The sequence below is a fragment of the Pinus tabuliformis genome, chromosome 5_1, assembly GCF_031772625.1.
Source record: "Pinus tabuliformis cultivar Carrire ecotype Pingquan chromosome 5_1, CPIR1, whole genome shotgun sequence".
NCBI classification, from domain to species: domain Eukaryota; kingdom Viridiplantae; phylum Streptophyta; class Pinopsida; order Pinales; family Pinaceae; genus Pinus; species Pinus tabuliformis.
In genome coordinates, this window is record NC_142305.1 from 531148154 (window position 1) to 531172148 (window position 23995).

Sequence of the window (23995 nt, forward strand, 5' to 3'; positions counted from 1 at the left end):
ATAAATTTTGTATTTTTTTTTAATGATTATCAATTTGATTATTAGATATAATAGCCATAACATATTTATGCGCTAATTATGTGAACAATAAAAAAAATACTAAATATTGAATAGTAACTCCTTATTCTACATGACTCTCTCCTCTACTTCTGTGGCAGTTTAATTGACTGCACTTGCATGGTATATTGTGTGTGAATATGTAATAATCCGCAATGCATTATTATGTAATTGACATTTTAAATTTTTATATGCATTATTATTTTTTTCATTACCTCTCACCACCCAGGAATCTATGTTGTGTCCTGAGTTTTCATAATACATGCATATTCTTGTCAATGTCTGAACGCTGGTGAAAATAATAAGAGTCCACTTCAACTAGGTCTGGCAAGGAGATAGCTTATTATCCGCATTATTTTAATGCAGCTCCTTTTCCAGTAAAAAGGATGTTCCATGACGTAGTTTAAGTTTTCTCTCGTTCTCTCGTATTTTTTATTATAGTCTCAACGCATTTTCTCAAACTAGATGGTGCAGATTGGAAAGTAATTAAATAGATGTTCCCTACACTAAGTATTTTTTTAAATAAAAGTCTGAACCCTTTTTCAAGTATTTTTGTTTCTAGAATCAACCCATTTTCTGACTAATTGGAACGGATTGGGAAGCAATTAAGAAACCAGGTCCGTGGGAATAAGTTAAACGGCAGAACGAAAGAGCAGATCAATGGGAGTCGGTTCAATCTCTAATAATACACTGTGGGACTGCAAAAATCTACTCCAGCAAACCAAAAGAGTAGGTCAATGACAGTAAGAATAATCCCTAATAACAATACACTGCGGGACTGCAAAAATCTACTCCGTCAGACCGAAAGAATAAGTCAATGGGAGTCAGTACGATCCCTAATAATAAATATAATACACAGTCGGATAAAAAGATACAACCGACATTTACTAGCATTTGCACTTTATGTTGTAAAGAAAACGCCATAAGGTATAGAGTGGTAAGGCATAGATTGGGGAAGAATAGCGACATGTGAATGGGCATTGTTGAAAGCAAAGATGGATTTCAAAAGTAAACACATTATCCTGAATTTCCATGATAGTGCTGGCCTCACATTCTGCTGGACTCCACATTTTCTGAAAGGCCAAGAACATATTTTGCATTTTAGATGCAATTGTTAATTGTCAGATATGTCTTATACATTATTTTTATTGGACTTCATGCCTGCAGAGATATTTACTCTAGGCTACTTCCCCAGCCATGATAGAGAAAAGGAGCCCAAACACTTGTGAGGCTCCTTCCTCTGCATATAGGTGGTGTGTCAGAATGGGTGCTCTTTTTGGCAGACATTTGAGTAACGGTCTTCCGCCAATATAAGATTCCGGTATGCAAGTATAATTTCAACATAGAATTGCCTACATGAACTTAGACCTGAACATTGCCGGAGAATAGAGACTTCAAAGCTAGTTCTTCAATCGCATGTAATATAGATTCATTTAGAAAAAGGATGCGTGAAGACAATTGTAATGTTGATGACAGACTTTGATCACCGTATTGAGGAACTAACATTGTGCCTAAGCCCTACTGGCTTGAGAGTTTTGACAGGGTTTGTGTCTGACTAATATAGTCAATGAAAGTGAGTATTGAATAGGTTCTGATTGGACCACAAAACCATGATGAGTCTCAATGATTCCTCAGCAAGGCATCAAACAATGCAGGAATTACACAAGCCTTTCGGGATGCTCTCTAAAGAAACATGAAACTTCTCATCGTGTTCAGCAACGTTTCTATTGAAGGTCAAGTTGGCTCATGTAAAGCAAGGGAATTTTTGCATCTTCAACAACTTCACATTGTCAAAGACAGCCGTATTCTCTTGTCCAATGTAAGAAGAGAAAGAACACTTACAATGCAATATATTCATAAAAACATACTAAGGAATGATAGTTATCAAGATAGAATCTGAATTCAAATGTGGATACCATACAATACAGAAAACAATTGGCCCACAAAACTACAGTTCAGAAAATTCAGGAGTATACATATTATTAAAGCAAAAACATGCACTTCTTCAAATTTATTAAAAAAAAATGTGGATAGTCCAGACTAATTTTATCAAAAAGTTTAATGATGGGATAACATAAACCCCTACAAAAATGCTCAAAGGTCCGTTGAGCCTCCTTATCATACACTATAAACTGTACGAAACCCAGCAAAAACTAGAGTAGCAGGTCTTCTCTAGAGAACATTAGATTTATTATTGAGATTATCAAAAGTTTGATTTTAAAAAGTTGATAGCCATCACACTATTTTCTTGTGCTTGGTGGGCGTATGTATTTGTTTGCGTGTGTTGTGATTCTACTTTTGATAATGCAGGTCATGTAACCTGTTCTAGGTGTTCTGGAAGTAAGAAGGATATGCACAGACATTAGGTACACCCTTTCAAGTTGAAAAATAAAAATTAAATAGCACATAGCAAACAGAGAATATATGACTAAATACCTAGTGGAAGCTACTTATTTAGTATGTTGGCTCGGTTGGCATGCTTCAAATCTCTTTTTCAGCGGCATTCTTGACCCAGAAGCCTTCCTATTTGCTGTCCCATCATCATCTGAATCATCGTCATCAATGTATTTCGAGTCACTGCCATCATCTGAATCAAAATCTTCCAGTCTCCCTTTCGCAGGATTTCGGTTTTGCTTTCCATCATTGGTTCGACCAGCTGCTTCGAGCAGCAAATGCTCCAGTTCACCAATAACTTTTTTTTTCCCTCTAAACACCCACGCCGATTGAATAGTCCTTCGTTCCCTGGCTAGAGCAGAGACTGCAAATACCACTCCTCAATAGATCTTCAAAACCTAAAACCTACTGTCCATCAAACAAATTAAAATCGTGAGAGGCAAACCACACCATGGAGCTTAATAAATGTACATCACCGACATTACGTTTTGTAATACATGGTCCTTGCAATGAAACGAACATTACTATCTCAATTAGTTCAAAAGAACCTGTAAAGAAAGCACATTGAACATAGAGATGGCAAATTTCAAAAATATTTCTGAGCCAAATTCTTCATAGAACTGAAACGTTTGAGAAGTACACATATCACAAACCAAGTATGCGCAAAAGCGTGAGAATATAACAAACCCTAACTATACAATTAATACTGACCAAAAGTCATAGAATAATAAATAGCACATGAAATTCAAACCAAGTAAAATCAAAGTCCTAGCAGAAATCTGAATATTGCCCTAAAGAAAATTTTATATTCACAATGAAAAAAAGGGCGTTACAGAACAGGCAACGAAACCCTAAACGGCCAACTCAAATTTATATTAATGTAAGTACAGACACTGACGAAATTGTGTAGAAGTAAGCTACTGAAAGAATGAAAAGACACCAGATTTCTAACAGAGATGAGAAACAGATACAGAACAATTAATGATTGGAAAAACTGAACTTTCTACAGGGAAAGAGTTAACGAACATTGTCACAAAAACGAAGTTCAAGTAAATAAATGGAATTTTATCTGATTGTCTGAAACGATAATTACCTGAATCCAAAACATCACCGAATACACAGACACTGTTTTCAAAGAAAGAAAAAAACAGATCTCGCAACAAAAACTGGAACTCTCTGGATTTCAGCTAAAATAACTGGAAAGTGGCAAAGAACGTCTAAACGAGCGGCACGAAAATACACATAAAATCAGATATTAACACATACCTAGCCGACCTGAGACGAAACAAGGCCGAAGACCAGACACCTGAACTTGTAAACAGACCGACTCTGTCTCATGAAGCCCTAGCTCGCATACCTCCAGAGGAAACATCCCCGAACAATAACTCTGAAGACAGAGAGGCCATTGGGTTGGGAGACAAAAGGACAGTGTGAGGATCAATGATCAAACTTCGTTCAATCGTCTAACACCACAAATCCACGGTCAACAATAGGACACGGCATCGGCTGGGGCAATTCATTTCAAAGGGAAACGCCTTATGGCGTAATTAAAAGTGAAAACCGAGTCCGTATTATTTTTATGACAATAACCCCACAGATGATTTTCCTGATGATTTTCCTGCATCTGGAATGATTGTTTGTTGGCCACAAGCTGATACAGGGCAAGCATGGGGTTATCTTTGCAGTTGATGATTTCTTTCTAAGTTCCCTGCTGGTAGTGAATTTAATTAATTTCCTTCGCACTGATTGACCAGATAGTAGAAGTTGGTTCTGCTGGCAAACCTATGATGGAGGGAGTTCCTACTTTCTTTGGAAATGCTCAAAAGGTGTCTTAGAACACAAGATATATTGTAAACGCAAGAGATAAAACTGTTGCATGTTGGTTTTGTTGGCAAACCTATGATGAAGAGAGTTCCTATCTTCTTTGAAAATGCTCAAAAGGTGTCTTAGAACACAAGATATATTGTAAAAGCTTTAGACAAGACTGTTGCATCATTACTTATGCTATTAGAATTTGGTACTCAAAAAGCACTTCCATACCTGGCATGCTACTTTTACCACTAACGTTCTTACTAAACAGGGGCTCTTCAGCTACAGAGACCTACAGAACTTGTGTTCAAAGAATTCAAAACATCCTACAAAAAAGCTTTTTATTGTATCAATTTGGATGATTCATCATATAGCTATTTTTGAATCACAGCAGCTACTTCCCTGACTTCACAGACACTATATATTCTGGTAAACAATAAGAAAGAAATGTGATTCTGCATTCAATTAATTCATATGGATTGATAGTTGAAGATCTACAGCATAGTGTGAGCCTGGTAAGTGATTGATGCACGTATTGGGCATGAGAAGTCTGTTCCAGTCTATACTAAATTATAAAGGGCTCTTGTTTACAGGTTTAATTGTGTTTTTATCATGATGGAGTCAATTTTCAGTCTTAAATATGAAGACTTAAAATGTATTTCAACCTCAAATGTATTTATGGGAAACAACTAAAAGGCAGTGTTAAAATTTTCTCCAGAGTCCGATACACATGGATCAAGTAAGTTACATTTAAATTGGCAAGCACAAGGACATTTCAAATGGCACCAGGATCCCTGCTTTCCAGACGGTGATAATTTTCAGTCTTATGGGTGGAATCATGGTAATTTCCTTGCATGCAGGTGGCATGCAGCTTCAGTCTTCTCGGGAGAAACACCAAGACGGTCGATGCCCACATAGGAAATTAAAATGTCTCCAAGTAATGGGTAGCACTAAGATAGTCACAAGATGTTCGTTGCCACAATCAAGCATTCTTGTCCCATCGAGTTCCCAATATATGTTGTTAGTAGAGCAGATATGGTCTCAACCATTATGAATTCATTCAACCATACCCCCATACTAACAAACAATATTTTGGGAATTCATAACAACTACACCATTTCTATACCTTGTGTGTCTTCTTACTCGTGCAACCTTGCTACAAGGAAGCATTTTGGCATTCAAATGGCATAGAATATTGGAAAAAGGCGTTTGACTTCTATTAAAAGGGCTTGTTATGGTTAACTGCTTTTTTATAAATGAACCCATCTACCAATATTTGAGCATAGCGATAGAATAATAGAATGGATAATCGGAGAGCCTATCCCAATATTACATATATACCCATACCCTGCATTGAGATTAATAACTTTAACATGAGCTTGCAACTCCAAACACGCAAAAGAACCATGACAAAATCAAGAACCCCGTTTGATAAAAGTACTAAAGTCTAAACTCAAATCCCCATTGTTTAAAAAAATTAAAAGTCTTGGGCAAATCCTGAGCTGGCCGTTCGTAAGACAATTGGAGAAAAAAAAGACCAGCTCAAGGCACCAACACATTGGAATATCTTGTTTTTATTATTAACAAGATCCTAATAAAGTTGGCATCATGGAAACTTTGTCTACTAATTTATGTTATTTCCAAAAGTTTCTAAATAAGAACCAAACAGTCTAACGCAAATCCTACAAGCCAAACTAACAAGGGGTCAAAAATAGCTTTTGGCCATTCTACACCTCAGATTACTGAAGGTCTAACCAGTAAACACTTATCAAATCTGGGCCATTAATCAATGCGTTGAACCATTCCACACAAAAACAAACACCATACAAAACTTTGCCAACGAAACAAATCCCTATATTAGCCCTATTTCAAGTGAATCTCAGCAGGGAGTGAATGCCCCAACGACTAAAGCCCTGGATCCTTGCCTTATTTCATATAGCCAGAACAAGGGACTATGCAGAATGTTGTCCACAAACAACGCAACCTTCTCACTTTCTAAATAGGGCAGACAGCAGTTCAATGCGAAATAACTGGTAATTGCAATGTATGTAACCTTGATCAGCGCTAGAGTCATACAAAACAAAACCGCTGCAAATAGCTTAAGCCCCAATCCCATGTTTTTCATAGGAAGAGAGACAAGATGAAAAAGAAGGGTTTCCTTAATAAAAACTGGATATTGTGGGCCAAACAAATGTAAGAAAAACAACAGCTACCATAAAACGACATGAATCTAAAAGAGCTCAATAAACCAAAATCTTCTCCACTCCAGAAACTCGCTTGTTCTTCTGCGGAAACCCTAAAAAATCCAAAATACATAAAAGAAATCATAAAAAGCCTTGAAGGAATAGAGCTGGAATACCTGTTCTGCCATGGCTGCAGGAATTCAAGACTTCTAACTTTGCATTTCAAGGCCTCGGCCGCTCCCGCTCCTACCTGAGAAGTTACAACATTTTCGATGGAAAGATGTTGATTTCATTTTTCTCGCCAACGTTATGAGGGAGGATTTCTTCTGCTTCATCATCGTGATGGTCTTTTTTTTGCACATGAGGCGGAGGTTCAGAGCTCGAGTCCAGGCAGAGCCCTTGTTGGCAGTGCGAGCCAAGCACATGTCAGCTGCGAAACGAATGGCTCGCTGGCGGTGCGTCCATCCCGCTTCCTCATTAACCGTTCAGTTTTGGATCAGTGTTGGATCAACGATCACACTTCATTCAATCGTCTAACACCACAAATCCATGGTCAACAATAAGACACGGCAACGGCTAGGGCAATTCATTTCAAAAAGAAACGCCTTACAGCATAAAAATAAAAATAAAAAAGAGCAGGTCATAGGAGTCGATACAGTCCTAATAATACACTGGGAGTGCAAAAATCTACTGCAGCAAAACCAAAAGAGTAGGTAAATGAGAATAAGAAGAATCCAACAAGATTATGCTTTATAAAGGCCTTTTCTTGCCTAGATGCCAGACGGCAATACATTTGTATAGGTTTGTATAAATCCTAGTCTCTGATGATCATGGTCAACAAGTTCAGTTAGGAAGATGGTTTTTGAGGATTGTGAAAGTGTAAAATTGTCATGTATAGGGATGCATCTGCCAGCACATTGAGTTTAGAACTATCAAGATTAAGAATATATTGGAATATGGCAAAAACAAGTTATTTTTAAATATATTAAAAGAGTTTGAATACTGTGATTGTGGAGAATTCATAAAATCAAATTTGTGATTCCAATAAATCTCTATAGAATTTTGAACAAATTAAACCAGAAAATATACAGAAAAATTTTCCAACAAATAAAGCTACACAAATTAGGTTAAATTTAAAAAAAAATTAATATGAAAATAATATATTAATAAAAGACATTTACAAATTTACATATTTAAATAATTTGCAAACTTAATTGCTATAGTAAATAGAATTATGACGATTTTCAAAAATATTCACTAAATCTTCGTGAAGACAAGAAAATATTATAAAAACGTAGTACAAAAAGGCAGTAATCAATGTTTACATGAAAATTTACAAAAATGTTTGACTAACAGATGCTTAGCCTCAATACAAGAAGTAAACTTTAAACCTAAAACACAATGCATCTACCGTTCACAATGGCAGACCATATCATCGAAGAAGGTCCCATACTTGTACTGCCGCATTGACCTCTTCATCCTTATTATATAATATACACAATGGATCCCCGCGCACAAAGCATACTGCTCTCTATTGGATAAAGAGGTCACTTCACAAAGAATACACAAGTCCATCAGAAACAACAGAGGCATCACCTCGTCTTAAAGCGTTCTCTTATTTACCGAATGGTTTCGTTGTCCATATCATAGTGTGCTAAAATGGAATAGGTTGTTGAGCCTTTGCGACAAGTTTGCACCTTAACATTAAGAAACAACGAATTTGCACAAAATGATCGATATATTGATTAATCGGAACAAATCTCCACAATGTTTAAGGCGGTCTTTAGTTCTGAGCATCAAATCTTGCACAATGACATGTCCAACCTCCCACCAGAGGCACTCCCATTAACCTACTCTTTTGATCTCCTGTGGAGATTAATAAAATATCTCATGAGTTATGATATCGTAAGATTAATCAAGTATCAAGTTTCAAAACTGTCCCATATAACTGTCATCTTGCAAAGGTCAACATGCATGAAGAATCTCATAAGCTAAGGCAACCTCAACTGCAGTGCATTCTCATGCCTACTATTTTCCAAAAACATCCTTCACTCCCAGTTTTTCAGGATGCACCAAACCATTCCAAGCCCACTACCTACCAAACCATTCCAAGTCCATTACATGGCAAGCGTATATCCAGAATTCATCTCCATACCATTCTCTCAAATCTTCTCACCTTCCATGAATCTATCTTTTAGTCTATTCAAATCCACTATCACAGCCTGCTATTCCCTCAACAATTTTCCAACTCCACTACATGGGGAGGCTATGGTGTTGGTGTATATCCAAAACCGTTACCATACCATCCTCTCAAATCTTCTCACCTTCCATAAATATATCTTTTAGTCTATTCAAATCCAATATCACGCCTACTACTCCCTCAACAATTTTCCAATTTTCCAAGAAGCATTTCAGAATTTCCCACTTAAACAAGTACTTCATAAACTAAAAAGTCCTCTACATCTTCTCACCTTCCCTGAATCTATCTTTTAGTCTATTCAAATCCAATATCGCAGCCTACTACTCTCTCAACAATTTTCCAAGAAACATTTCGAAATTTCCCACTTAAACAAGTACTCTCCATAAACTAAAAAGTCCTTTACATCTTCACTCTTCTTGGAACAAGTATCCATTCAAATCCTTATTCCCAGCTGCCCATAAAGCATAACGAATTCAACCCGTCTGAGTAAAACTGATATGTGTAGTTCCTCTTATTCCAGGTCCTACAATAAACACTATCATTTGCATCATTTGCTTCTCCACCCTAGATTTCAACTAGATTTGTTTTCAAGGAGGAAGCCACATTTGTTCCTTATTCCAGGTCCTACAATAAACACAATATCTTTTGCACCATTTGCTTCTCCACCCTAGATTTTCAAGGAGGAACCACCAAATGATGATTTTTCCCCACTGGTTCAAGCACTCCATTTTTAATGAGAACATCAGCCTCTACCAAAACCCCAAATACAAAAGTTCCAATCTATTGGAAAGGGTATACCCCTCCATTATAACGAATATCAAAAACTTAGAAACATTTATTATAGTTCTAATTTATTACACTTTTGTACTTCATTTTAATTTTGAAAAATACTTCGTTTAAATTCTATTAAAAAAAGTGTGTCACAAAAGCAGAGATCCACAAGCATGAGAAGGTTGAAAATACGTAACACCTAGAACAAACATCAACAGACATAGGTAGAAGATGTCACTACAGACCAGAGAGCGTCTATATACAACTCACCGATAATATGCAAGGGAGAAACAGTCCCTAAGAGTCAAAGGAGCATAATCATAAAAATGGCCACAAGGTTGGCTATATACACACTTAGATTAAGGAAAAAAACTCATTCGTTCATTATAACGTTCGCTAACAACTTGTAAACTTGAGTAATAAATAATAAGATAAGTTATCTTCCAAGCCATAACCAATCATGGGGACATAAATACAAAGAAATTAGACACTGATATACCAGAAACGTAATTTGCATAATGTGTTGACATGGTAGAAATGTCAAATCAAAATACAAAGAGTTGATGTCATGCAGAGGCTAGAAAGCAAGTATATGGAAAGATCAAGACATAAAAAGACGATCCCCTACGTAATCCTAGCAGTTATAAATGCATTATTCTAATTACTAAAGCTTATTTCCCTTAATTTGTTTGTTCACTTTATTAAGAAAGAATTGGAGTTTCAAAGACATGAAAAAAATTAATGGAGTATTCTTCTATGATATCCCTACATTGTCCTTACTTGTCTCTTCTGATCAAATCGCCGTTTCCGTGGGAGTTAAAGCTCCTACTCACCAGACTTAAATAAATAAAACATTAACGAGGGTTTATAAAACATTTTCTTCAAAACATCAACAACAAACAAAAATGGATAATATGGTAAACATTAAAAATACAAAATATATTTAATTTTTTTTAAATTTCATAAAAAATCAGCCAATAAGGTAAACATTAAAAATACGAAATATATTTAATTTTTTCAAAATTTCAAACATATGAAATAATAGCTACATCAAATAAACACATAAATATGGAGAAAACATATATATGATGTAATGGACGCCAAATAAAAATGATACATCAAAATTGATAGTAGATAATGAATCCTAAACCCTCATCATCAATATCACCCTCTAACCATTATAATAAGATAAAAAATGCTTAACACATAAAATCCAGATTTTGTGATTGGTACATTTTTACAGTGGTCATGTGAGAGTAGTTCAACAATCATTGCCACCAACATCAATGTATATGGAAACTGTTAAGTCTACTATATTTGAATGGGATTTAAAATTCTACTTTCACCATATGAAATCTATTGAGGTTGGAACCACTCTCAAACATCCTATAACAATTAATGGTAATATTAAAAATTGTTTCATGGTAGAGTTAAAAATTTAAGTAAAAGTGACATTATCCTTTTATCTTTTTTTTTTCAAAAGTAACATTCTCCTCTATCTTTCTTTTTCATCCTTTAAGTAAAAAGATGAAAAAAAAAGATAATGAAAACCGTCACTTTTGAAAAAAAAAGATTAAAAAAGTATCACTTTTAAAAACACATTTACAATGCCATTAATTACATAATATTAGTAGGGCATAGACAAATCCACTTGCACAGGACTTTAAATCCCTTCTAACAATGCACAACAACCCTTAGCTACACTCCAAATTTCCTCACAACTCCAACTTGCCCAGTAAAATGACCAAAAAAACATGATGAAGAACGCGATTTTTCAGTAGAAAAAAAAAATAAAATTAAAACCCCACAATATTTATTTTAAGAAAAACACAAATTTTGCAGGCCAAAAAAATGACCGACCGCAAAAAAAAACACGACTTTTGGACACGTCTCTTCACACAATCTGCTACAGATTTCAAAGTTCCTATAAATGTTACTGTAAGAAAAGAAAAACTATGAAGGAATGGATTGACTTTCATATCACATCTCTTCACACAATCCGCTACAGATTTCAAAGTTCTTATAAATGTTACTGTAAGAAAAGCAAAACTATGAAGGAATGGATTGACTTTCATATCTTTTAAATGATTGGAGACTTGAGCTCATCGAGTGAAATTGGAGTTCTCATCAACAAAGCATTAATGTTTAAGAAAATGCCTTGATAGGATAAGTTTAACAAGACCTCAATGAGTCTAAAAGCCTTGTAATCAAAGATTTAACTCCAATGGGCGCCATTAATCAAAGGATTAGTAAGTGATTTGTATTGCAGAAAGGGGTTTTATATTTCATCTTCAGACACAAAGAAGAGAAAGACAGGTTTCAGGGGAGTCGGGGACGAATGTGGTCTCTTTGATCTAACAAGTTATACCTAAATCACTAACTGCTGGCAGGCGATATTGGCATCACTATTCTACTTTCGTGTGGTGATTTATTTAATCTAACAGGTTATGCCTAAATCACTAACTGCTTGCAGGCGATATTGGCAGCACTATCCTACTTTCGTGTGGTAGGCCTTTCCTTTTCTCCTTGCTTGCTCTGTTCTCCAATCTCTAAGAAGGGTTGGCTTTCAGAATTAATTCTGGGCAAGTGAGATCAACGGTTTGGCATTATAGCTAGCAGAGAAACTTGCGCACAGGTTAATGTCAAGACTCAGAAGTAGTTCAAGATATTGACGCAGAAGTAGTTCAAGATATTTTCAATAAGTAGTTAAATTTTTCTTTTGAACAATTAATTAAACAGGTTGAGGAGCAATGAAGAGAGAAAAATATAAAGAGAACTCAAACAACTAGAAAAAATATGTTTCCAGACAGCGTGCAGTCCCACACAGGCGTCTCTACAGTTCTATATGGACATGCCATACAGTTGGCTGTACAATCTTTACAATGATAACATACAGCAGGCTATACTCTCTCAACAGGTTGTTCTGCTCAAATCAGGCACCAGGGTCATTTTGGTAACCATGCAGTTTGTTTTTTTTTATGAAAAGCTTGCGGAGGTTTTCTGGTAGGATTCTCGAAATAAGTTTCAAGGAGATATTAGTAGCATATGTGTGGAAATGTGTTTTATGTTTTTGTTATTTAATTTCCAGCTATTCTATGATTCATGTTATGGTTTGAATTTAATTTCAATATTGATTAAATTTAGTCATTTATTATTTTATTTTTTTCAGCACCAAAAAAAAGCTATAGAGTTGTATTATATTCATCCAACAAATATGTACAGCAAAATCCATATGAAGACCTTCAGATATGGAAAGAGGACATTTAGATGTGCTACATATAGGTCATATAGAAATATATTGCTATGTACACATGTGTACATATTGATATTTCAGCTATTTGGTCCCTTGAGCCAAGATTATATTAGGAAAAAAACAAAAAATAAGAGTTCAAAAAGTAGGGGAAATAGAAATTCATATCAGATGGACTTTCATTGAAAATAAAACTATGTACTGACATGGAAAATTCTTGGATCTGATGGGAGATGTTGTCCACTGTAATTTGCATCCTCCATATGCCCTGTGGCGTTGATAGTCCCTGTTTTGATAAAGCATCAGCTCTCCGGTTTTTATCCCTGGCAATGTGGGAGATTGTGTAGTCTTCCCTGATGTTCCACAATGTCTTAAGCCTGTTCAACCATCCAGAGAAATGTACATTTTTTATGATATGTTTAGATTGCACATGATCAATGATGATTTTTGAGTCTCCAAATATATGAAGATTTTGGTAACCAAGAAAGTCACACATTGTTAAGAGTCCCGCCAATGCCATAATTTCTGCTTTATGGTTAGTTCTAGGGCCCATTCCAATGCATGTCCAATTCTTGTCCGTCCTCAAGTATTATTTTATTGAGAGATGATAAAGACATTAATCACCTACGCTTCGAAAATTTCACACTAACTATTGAAATTCCCACTTCCTAAAAAGCAAACTTCACTTCACGAGACCAAATCCCAGCTTCTATAAGCCTCTATAGAGCTGAGGCAGACAGATTAGTTCCATCGAAAAAAATGTGACTCCTTATCCTATTATGCTAGAGTTTATCTTCAACTTTCCAGGAAGTACATCACATCGAACAAAATGTGACTTCTTATCCTGTTATGCTAGAGGATATCTTCAGCTTTCGAGGAAGTACATCCCATCACAGGGGAGCCAAGGTTTTGCTCCAGACTCAGTACTCCAAAAAACACTTATCTGGAAGACACCCTGTTGAAGGTTCCTCTAAATAAAGATGTAGATCGGCAGGCCAAGAAATTACTCAACATATTAACGATAGATGACGAATACTTTTGACAATTATGGAAAAGCAGTATTGACGAGTTACAAACCATATGGATCTCTGTCTCAGTAACTTAGTTTCAATGTATCTGCTTATCTAGCTAAGCGTCGGTCTAAGTATGTATCTAAAAGTATTTTCTAGATACGTTCAGGTTCAATATGAATACTATTATTTTGAGAAAAAATACGCAGCATAGTCGGGGGCAGTTAATTATAAAATTTTACAAGCTGAAATCCCGTCTGGATCACAATGAGTTAGGTAATACAGTTTTGCCTGTAAGTAAACCGAACTGCGCGGTACATAAACTAGCATTGGCAATATGATACATTTTTTTCTGGTTTTAATAATGGAATGAATTGGTGTTCTCAAACCACTATAAACGTTAGATCTGGATTTGCTGAAATAATTTTTGCTGTACCCTTCGTATCTTTCTCCAAATCTGATTGAGTCAACCTATGTTGCTGTTCAAATTCAAAATGAAAGCCTTAATAGTATCAAACTCCAATAAACTATAGAATGGAGGAGAGAGGGACTACTTTGATTGTAAGTAGTCAACAACAAGAAATGCCCAGATATTGTTTTCCTGTTCCATTCTTTTATTGTATTCGTGTATAACTCATTATTTATAGAACTAGATTGCCAAAATTATGTTTTGTATGTAGTTATGTGCATTGTTCATAGGACCAAGCCTTAGGAGTAATAGCCAGCACAATTTTGATAGATAAAGATGCTTTCTTCTTTCCATTCTAGTTTCATCTTGAATGAAACAAATCTATTTACATCTCCTGAGTAAGTGTAAAAGTGACTGAAGCTGAGGTGCAGTATAGTTAATAACTTGAGCAACAATGTAATGAGAGAAAATTATATCTCAAAAGATTAAAAAACAGAAACGATTGAAGCATGAACAAGTGAAGAAGACGGAAAATCCACTAACAAAGTGGTCACTGGAAACAAGAATGTAATTATAGTTTTTCCCGGAGCCGATCAACTATAAACTGTCAACAAACCTTCCATATTCTCCATTTTGATTTCCATTACTAATCATCATGGCTGAATTTGGCATTCAGCATGAGAACTATATTCTTTATCCATAATTAAATAGAGAACTGACAAATAATGTATAACTTCAGATTAAAGGGAATAGCATCTTCTCAAAAGGAGAAAATAGATTCTGCAAAAAAGAGATTCTCGAAATCCAAATCAGTGTTGTGAAAATTGCGATAAATTCAAATTATCGTGATTTTTTCGACATGTTGATTTGATCACGATTATTATACGAAATTATCACCGGAAATTTTTTTAGTCAATTTTTATGAAATTATCGGGATAATTTGAAATTATAGCGATAAATTCAAATTTATCGCAATAACAATCAAAATTATCGTGGGGTCTCCGGCAGCGAGGTTTTATGATGTTTTTTTTTTTGGTTTTTTTATGAAATCATTTGCACAGTTGGGGCAGCGAGGTTTTATAAGGGATGATGCTAAATGTTCGATATGCAATTTTTTTTGAAAGAAACAAATAATTTTTGAGTGGGGCAGCTTAATGATCAAGTCTAGGCCCTAGTATTGATATGCTATTCATGGTAATGTTAAATTCTTAAAGTAAAAGGAGAATGTTTTCATCCTTTTACTTAAATGTTTAACATTACCATGAAATGACTCAGGATGTTTGAGAGTGGTTCCAACCTCATTGGATTTCATATGGAGAAAGTAGAATTTTAGATTTCATTCAAAATGCAGCAGACTTATCAGTTTTTCAGGATTTCAAGATTGGGAGATTGTAATGTTTCCAGGTGACACCACCTGCCCGGGCTACCCCTGCCACTAGTAGAGGATGTGGTCTACCTCCTATAGCTCCTACTTCTAGTTCTTGAGCTTCTAGAGCATAGCACACTCTACTGCTAACTCCACCAGCACCAGCATCTACATCTAGAGGGAAAGGGAACGTTGTGGCATTTTCTCGCAAGAGGGCAGAGGAAATCAATAGGATTAGACTTTAGTTATTTTCTTCATTTTATTGTATATGACATTATGACATGATGAGATACATTATTATATTTTTTGTTGATATTTTGAGGCTGAGTTGGGACTCAGGAGTCAGGACTTACTATTTAGGACATGATTCAATGTTATGTGTGATTTTAGCACTAGAAATGATATTAAACATCTTATATATTAGTTCTTTTATCATATTTATGTGTCAATGTATTTATTTTATGTTGTAGATGGTTTAGATATTAAAAAAATTGAAAAAAATAAATATTTTTGTACCAAATGATTATTTCCTGATAATTACGATTTTTTCCGATTTTTTCCTCGCGCCCATATTTTCTCGATAACGATTAATGCAACATTGATCCAAATAACTCGTTAAACCTCAAAAAAGAAGTTGTGGCTAAAGTGACTGCGCAATGTGTTTCTAATGTGCGGCAAAACTTAGGTTCTATTTAGTAGGTGCAGGATGAATTGTTTAATTTCAAAGGTATATTTTATTGCTCTATTAGGATGCCCGAAATGATTAGAAGATGGTCCAAAGTGACTGTGCAAAGTGTTTCTAATGTGCAGCAGAAATTATCCATGGTGTAGTAGAAGAATTTTTCCATATAATTTTTTGATTGGAGAGGTGTTTTACAATATAGTATAGAGGATATGGGTAAGAAGCTTAATGTAAGAAAAATTGTATGTGAAATATTTTTAAAATAATTTATACATAATTTATTTTATTTTAATTTTGTAATATTTTTAAATTAAATCTAAAAATAAAAAATATAGGGTGCCAAACACCAAATTGGTGTATGAGACCCCTTTGTTTGTGGGACAAGGGACCCACCTCCGTGCAGCGATTTGACTGCTAAGTCTATGAAGGCATACATACTCTACCCCCTGGTTTTGAACCTGTGACCTCTTAGGAGGAAACACATGCTCTTAACCATTAGGCCCACTCAAGTTGTAATAGTAACTTGTAAATAGTCTTTTGTTACAATACCATGGTTTATCAATACTACATGCTCAAAAACCATAACTCATTTCACATTCAAAATATTTTATAAATATTTTATTTTAATTTTATTTTATAATATTTTTTAAATTAAATAAAGGCAAACATGTATGAGAAAGATGTAATGTTCCATAAAGGCTTTGACTAGGTCAAAACATAATAATTAATAATTATAATTATCTGACCTCATCATATTACATGATTTGATGCTGTTTGGAGAAGCATCACTTAGAGAGGTAAGAAGTTTCAAACATGTCTTAGAAGTTTTCATGAACGCTTCAGGTATGGCGGTTAATAATGATAAATCTTGTACTTTTATATTTAATTCACCTGAAGCCGTCAAGGCTCATTTAACCAGAGTTCTAGGCTTTAGACAGGGAGAGTTACCCACCAAATATTTGGGTATTCAGCTGGATATAAACTCAAACCGCATCAAGAATTGGCAAAGCTTATTGGAAAAGATTCGGAAAAGATTAGCCAGTTGGTCGTTCAGATTGTTGAATATAGCAAGCCGAGTTATTCTTTTAAAATCGGTATTATTATCTATCCCCATATACCCTCTGTCCATTATGGCTGCTCCTAAAGGAGTTTTCTCTAAATTGAGAGAAATATTGGGTAAATTTCTTTGGGGGGGCCCTAAGCAACAGAAAAAATGGACTTTGGTTTCATGAAAGCATGTAATCAAGCGGAAAGAGGAAGGAGGCCTTGGAGTAAGGGATTTGGAAATTGTAAATAAGGTTTTAGGGGCGAAATTATGGTGGAGATGGATACAGGGGGAAATGATGTGTGGAAAAGAATCTAGAACCAAAAATATGCTATGCCAGGTACAACTGAAGGGCGTCTACGCATAGCAGAAACTCCACGAGGCTCACAAATATGGGAGTTAGCACGAAACAATAAGGATATAGTTAGGGACCTAGCCTTTTGGGAAATTCGGGAAGGGAGTTCAGCAAGGTTTTGGGAGGAAGGATGGCAGCAGCGTGATAAGCTGGACAGAAACCAACCTCTGCATGAAATACAAGCAACAGCGCAACGAGCAGGCATGGAATATGTAAGGGATTACTGGAGAAGAGCAGAACTCAATGATATTTGGAGAGTCTGGAAAAGCCCGCAGGACTGGGTAGATAATATAAGTCTGGAGACTGCGCAAGTGTATGTCAGAGAAATAGAATCGAGGAAACTTAAGATTCGAGAAGGTCATGATATCCTTAGATGGGGTAAAGCAATGAAGGGGATGTTTACAGTCAAAGAAGCATATTACTGGGCTACGAAAGAGGAAAGGGTGGACGAACCAATGGATTGGAACAAGATGTGGGAAGGAAAATGGTGGCCAAAAGTAACTTACTTTGCTTGGTTGGTGTGCAGAGGTCGGATCCTCACTTGGGACAACATGCAGAAACGAGGAATGATCGGCCCATCAAGGTGTTACCTGTGTAGTAAAGAGATAGAGACTCAGGAACACCTTCTGAATCGATGTCTATATACTCAGAGTCTATGGGAAGAACTTCGGGTACTCTTTCGTAAGTCAAACCGAGATCCAGATAGCCTTAGGAATACCATATTTCAATGGGGAAAGGGGAATTTTCAAAGTAAAGTTGTAAGGAGGGTCTGGACTTTAGCGGTTGGTTTTGTAATATGGGAGGTGTGGAAAGAGCGAAATCGAAGAGTCTTTAGAGACACAAGCTGCCACAAATCAAGAATTTGGGATGAGGTATGTAGGTCGATCAAAGAAACAGTTTTGTCTGAAGTCTGGAGCGAAGATGATTGGCAATTAAACTCGGAAGAACAGAGAATCGTTTCCACCTTGAATATTGACTTTCAGATGTTATATCCCAATACAGACAGGAGAAATCGTTATCGTATACAAAGCCCAAACCATTTTAGATTTCCAGGAGATAGTTGGATTAAATTGAACTTCGATGGGGCATCGAAGGGTAACCCTGGGCAAGCAGGATGGGGAGGTATCTTTCGAGATAGCAGAGGTTTTTCGCGGTGGGCATATGCTGAATGGGGAGGGGACATGACAAACAACGAAGCGGAGTTATGGGCAGTTTATAATGGACTTCGCATTGCAGCACGAAATGGATATAAGAACCTTGAAATTGAAGGCGACTCCCAACTTACGATTGATATGTTAAGAAAATTGAGGGGTGGCAAAAGCTGGGATCATGTGGCGAAGAGCTGGCGGACAGCAGGGATTATACAGGACATTGAAGGGATGATGAGGACGATTGAATATATAACGATAAATCATGTCTTGAGGAATGGCAATAGAGCTGCCGATTTCCTAGCCAATTGGGGCAGTGGTGAGCCGCACAGGGTACTGGATGGCAGCTGGTCATCATTTCAGGAGGAGCCACGGTGGAATGATTTAAAGTCCATATTACGGCAGGATAATGATGAAGCGATTGCGCATGACAGGATTGATTAGCTGCCTCCTCATTATGGCGAGGAGGAGAACAGATAGGATATTAAATGTGCGCCCAGGGAGTATGAAGACGAGAGCAGTTAACATTACAATCAGGCATGGTGTGTCTCATAGAATAATGGGAGGAATGATCATCCCAAGAAGAAACGAGGGTAAGGTACCGAGGAGGAACGGTGGCAGCGCCAGATGGACAGTGTACGTCCCACATCAAGCTCCAGAACACGCGATGTGTATTAATGAGGAGGCGAGGCAGCAACGAAGTATCAAGGAGGAAAGGTGGCCGAGCAGGGTTATCTTACTATTTGCATGCAGTCGACCGGAGATAAGGGTGTATTTGAGAGTGCTCAGCCAAGCGAGAGGGCGAATTACGAATTCCCGGTCTGCCTGCAGTCCACTGGCGATTACGACGAATTTGGGAACGAATAGCAGCAAAGTGAGGGGGGGAGTTACGAATTTGCTGCTAAGCAATATGGCAGAGAACCCAGAAAGGGGAGAAGGCAGGCGGACGCGAAGCCAGGAGGCGAAATTGGATAAGAAAGGGAAAACTGTGGTTGAGCAACCATCGCCGAGGATTTACCTTGAAATACCGGAGGATTCGGAGGAGGAATTCGATATACGAGATTATCTTGCTGAGGAGGAGCAACGTCCGTTAACGGGTGGAAAAGTCGGTAAAATGAAACAGAGCAATACTGAAATGGGAGACAGGGGAGATAAGGATGAGAGTTCGGACGAAGATGAAGAGGAAGCGGGTGGCAGGCGAGGAAGGAGCAGCCGAGGATTGAGGGGACGTGGGAACCAGAGGGGTCGAGGGAGGCCTAAAGCAGGTGGCGGTCGAGGCAGCAGAACTCAACGATTTGCATATGAGGAAGGATCAGCCAGTGAGGAACGAGGTAGGAAGAGAGGGAAAAAAGATATGCGGAAGAAGTTGCAGGAGGCAGAGGAGGCTTATCTTCATGATACCAACCCGAAGATTCGAAGAATTATTGACCACCTGGAGGAAGATGCTTTGCAGGAACTCTCGGATCCTGAAATGGATGATTGGGAGAGGTTTCTTCCCGATCCGGGGCACACCAGGGGCAGAATGTCCTTATATAAGCAGTCATTACATGTATATTGGGGCATGAAGAGACTATTAGCCAAGGCCATGGAGCAAGTGGCAATGGAAATGGTGGAGTTAGCTCAAGGAATCCCAACTCTCAAAAGGGAGCTGAAGAACATCCAAGTAACTCTTCTGATGCAGGATCGAAAGATGGACAAGCTGCTGCAGATGTTTAAAGCCAGTGGCATGGAGGTCAACGTAGAAAGTGAGGCCAAGCCCGATCCAAAGAATCAGTAGAATATGCAGTTGCTGCAAGGAGGTTTTTCTATACTTCTTTTTGTCTTTTGTTATATTCGATGGTAATGATTCCAGACAAGAACAGTTTATTTGTAGTAAGGAAAGAGGGGTTTTTTGCATGGTTAGATCGACTGGTTATATACTTTTTCTGGATGGCTGTTAAAAACTTTCGATGGTCACCCGGTTTCCCTTCTGGGCGGGTGACGACCTGCCTATGTATGTAATATCTTTTTTCAGTAATAGAATACCGCCTTAGTTTACAAAAAAAAAATTACATAAAAATAAAAATAAAATAAAAAGACATGAAATTAATAATTATATTTATAAATATAATTAATAATAAAATTAACCTAGATTCTTTCTTAATTCAGGCTTCCGTGATCCATAATGAATTACAAAGGTCTTTCCTAATGAATTAGGAAAAGTCTTTCCGTGGAAATCACATAACAGAATTTTTTTTCAACTCTAAATGTACCAAAAACCTAAAAAGATCAAATATTTTGCATCTAAAAAGAGTGAAAAGAAATTTGATCCATCTAAGGACTTGGATTACATAAAAATAAAAGTGAAAATAAAGTAAAAAACATAAAATTAATAATTACATTATAAATATAATTAAAACCAACCTAGATCTATCTTAACTCCAGATCTGATCTACCAAGCACTCCAGATCTGATCTACCAAGAACCTAGAACGATCAAACCTTTTACATCTCAAAAGAGTAAAAAGAGATTTGACCCCTAAAAACTTGGTAAATCCAAGATTATGATGAATCTAGATTAGTTTTACTAACTGCCAGAGTAATTTTTAAAAACTAATATTTATTTTAAATATTTTTAAAATAATATGTTAAAAATGGCTAATATCGATGATTAAATTAAAAACCCCACCAATTTATACCTATTATATTCGTGAAATTTTGTAAATCTACTAACCTAAGTTAATAAGTTAATAGCAATGGAAATCCATATTGAAATGTAGTAAAAATATTGGAGCGTTAACACACAGGGTAAACATCAAATTTCAGCATGGGTGAAAATCATTAAATGATATGTCCAATGACCACACTCTGACCAATAAAACATAAGGGAGGGCGCAGGGAGCTTACCGTTAAAGAAAAATAGCAACAAATTGAATAGTGGTCCAAATGCATTTTGAATGGCTCTATGCGAGAATCCATAACACGATATGCCCAGGGACTCCCACTCCAGCCTTAAAACTCATACGAGGGTTTAAAACCCTTGGGGCGAAAAAAAAAAAAATCAACAAATTGGAAATGCTTGTGACCCAAAATAAAAGTGAGATCATACCTGGAAAGTTTCTCGAACTGGGTGCAGAGAACAAAGATCAGCAGACTCCCATAGGGTTAAGCAAGAAGGCTTCTTAACATTTTTCAAATTTCACAACAGACTTGGATTCAAGCATCTGAACTACTCCAGCAACATAATTAATATACCGAGTCTTCTACGGAACAAAAAAACTTTTGAGCCCTGATATTTTATGTCGCCACATACTGCCGTCGAAGAAATTGATGTGTACAAACTAGTACGAATGTGGATAGCAGAAGGACTGGTAAAGAGCAAACATGCAACCCATTTAATGAGTATGGCCATCAAAATATAGTCGCTTGATCTCGAACAAGCAACGATCTACACTAAGATGCCTCTCATGGACTCTATAATAAATGGGTTTTGCATTGTTTACTAATCAACCCTTCTGTAACCACATCTGTACACTCTGAACCCATCAATTTCTTCATACTGCAAGAAAACAGCTCCCGAGCCCTGCAAAACTTTTCATGGTGGCATCGATCGGTGATCAAAACGATAAGATAGGGTTCATGTGACTAAGGGCAGAGTAGGAATCCCCCGCGGGACCTGAGATCGGAAATTTACAGCCGTCCCCAACAGCGCATTCATAGTGACTCTTCTTGCTTTCACATGGGCTGGACACGGTTTTAAAGCCCTAGGATTCCGCGTAGCGAAAAAGCTAAAGGAAATTCCGCGTGGAAAAACAGCTAACTTTTAGGAAGTTCTTGGACTTTTCTATGAAATAGATTGAAAAATATATACTCTGCAAGTTCCACGTCAAGATGAGTGTTAAGATTAATCTACCAAATCTTCAATCTTAAGGTAGGATAATAATTTTGCTATAATCCAATTAGATTTTGATTTATGTATAATTTTTAATTATTTTCTTGCACTAGATAAATTTTAATGCCAAAGAAAAAAAAAATACATATTTTTTATTTTAACTTTAAATTATGCACAAAAGTTTTATTAATAAAAAGTTTAAATTTTACAGAAAAAATATTTGTTTTTATTATTTTTATTAAATTGACGATTCTAGTTATCAATAAATAAAATAAATGTGGTCGTCCACTCTAAATTAGAACTCTAAATTAGAAGAAAGGAGGAGGAGCGATGGTGGTTAGGGTTTCGCTGGAGGGTTGCATAGGGAAGGAGAATGGATGGCAAAAAAGTTTGTACTCTTGCAGTGGGTGGCATGGATCAATAACGCATGGGTCGTATCTAGCAACCTAACATTTCACCTAAGGAATGGAGCCGTTTGGAAACGGAGTAAGGCAAACAGGCACTTTCGAATGAAGGTTTTACAACATTGTTTGTTTGTGTTACTAGTGTTTACCCTCACCTCACGCGCCCATCTCAAGAGCTTAATAGCAGGAGGTTTTATGGTTGTTTTTTCACCCTTTAGATAAAGACAACATAAATGATCAACCCTCGAACTGTGTCGACCTGGAGCCCGAATCGGAAGATATTCTATCGGTTTGGGGTTTGGAGCCTACTCAGTGAAACCTAGCCAAGGTAAAGTAAGGCAAACAGGCACTTTCGAATGAAGGTTTTACAACATTGTTTGTTTGTGTTACTAGTGTTTACCCTCACCCGCACACGCCCATCTCAAGAGCTTAACAACAGGAGGTTTTATGGTTGTTTTTTCACCCTTTAGATAAAGACAACATAAATGATCAACCCTCGCACTGTGTCGACCTGGAGCCTGAATCGGAAGATATTCTATCGGTTTGGGTTTTGGAGCCTACTCAGCGAAACCTAGCCAAGGTAATTCGTCTAGGTAGATCTCCAGCTCGGAAATTGGGAGGCACATTGATAGATTGGAGCTCGGAATGCGAATTAGGGTTTCTGGAAGCAAGAATTCCTTGTGTTTCAAATGCGAGGGGCTGGGGGTTTGACATTAGTTCCCTGGAGGGTCAGGCGACAACAGCGACAGCGGTGGTGCAGGTTGTAGGGGAGTTGACGGAGAATTGGGTAAGCTCAAAAATCCTCTCATGTTTTCTTGTATCGGGTCTTTTTTCGAGAGGATTAGAGGACATTGTCATTAACAGTGGTATTCGGGGAAATGAGGGCCTGAAATCATGCTTGGTTACAGATTTGGTGCAAAATGAAGTTGGTGGGGGGGAAAGTTGAACAGATCTCATGCATGCAAGAATTCATTGAGCCAGAAGGCCAGTGAGGCTACTAATCTCTATGAAAACTTCAATCCGGAAGCGGAGACAGGAGAGG

At 36.9% G+C, this 23995-nt stretch overlaps 1 long non-coding RNA gene across 1 annotated transcript; it reads right to left on the bottom strand.

The window, feature by feature from the left end:
- Positions 1-2034: 2034 nt before the first annotated feature.
- Positions 2035-22468, bottom strand: LOC149165873 (uncharacterized). Its single transcript, XR_016260784.1, has 3 exons — positions 21767-22468; positions 12871-13041; positions 2035-2859 (listed from the first exon to the last, which is right to left on the bottom strand). It is a non-coding gene; the product is annotated as an uncharacterized LOC149165873 (long non-coding RNA).
- Positions 22469-23995: the final 1527 nt, after the last annotated feature.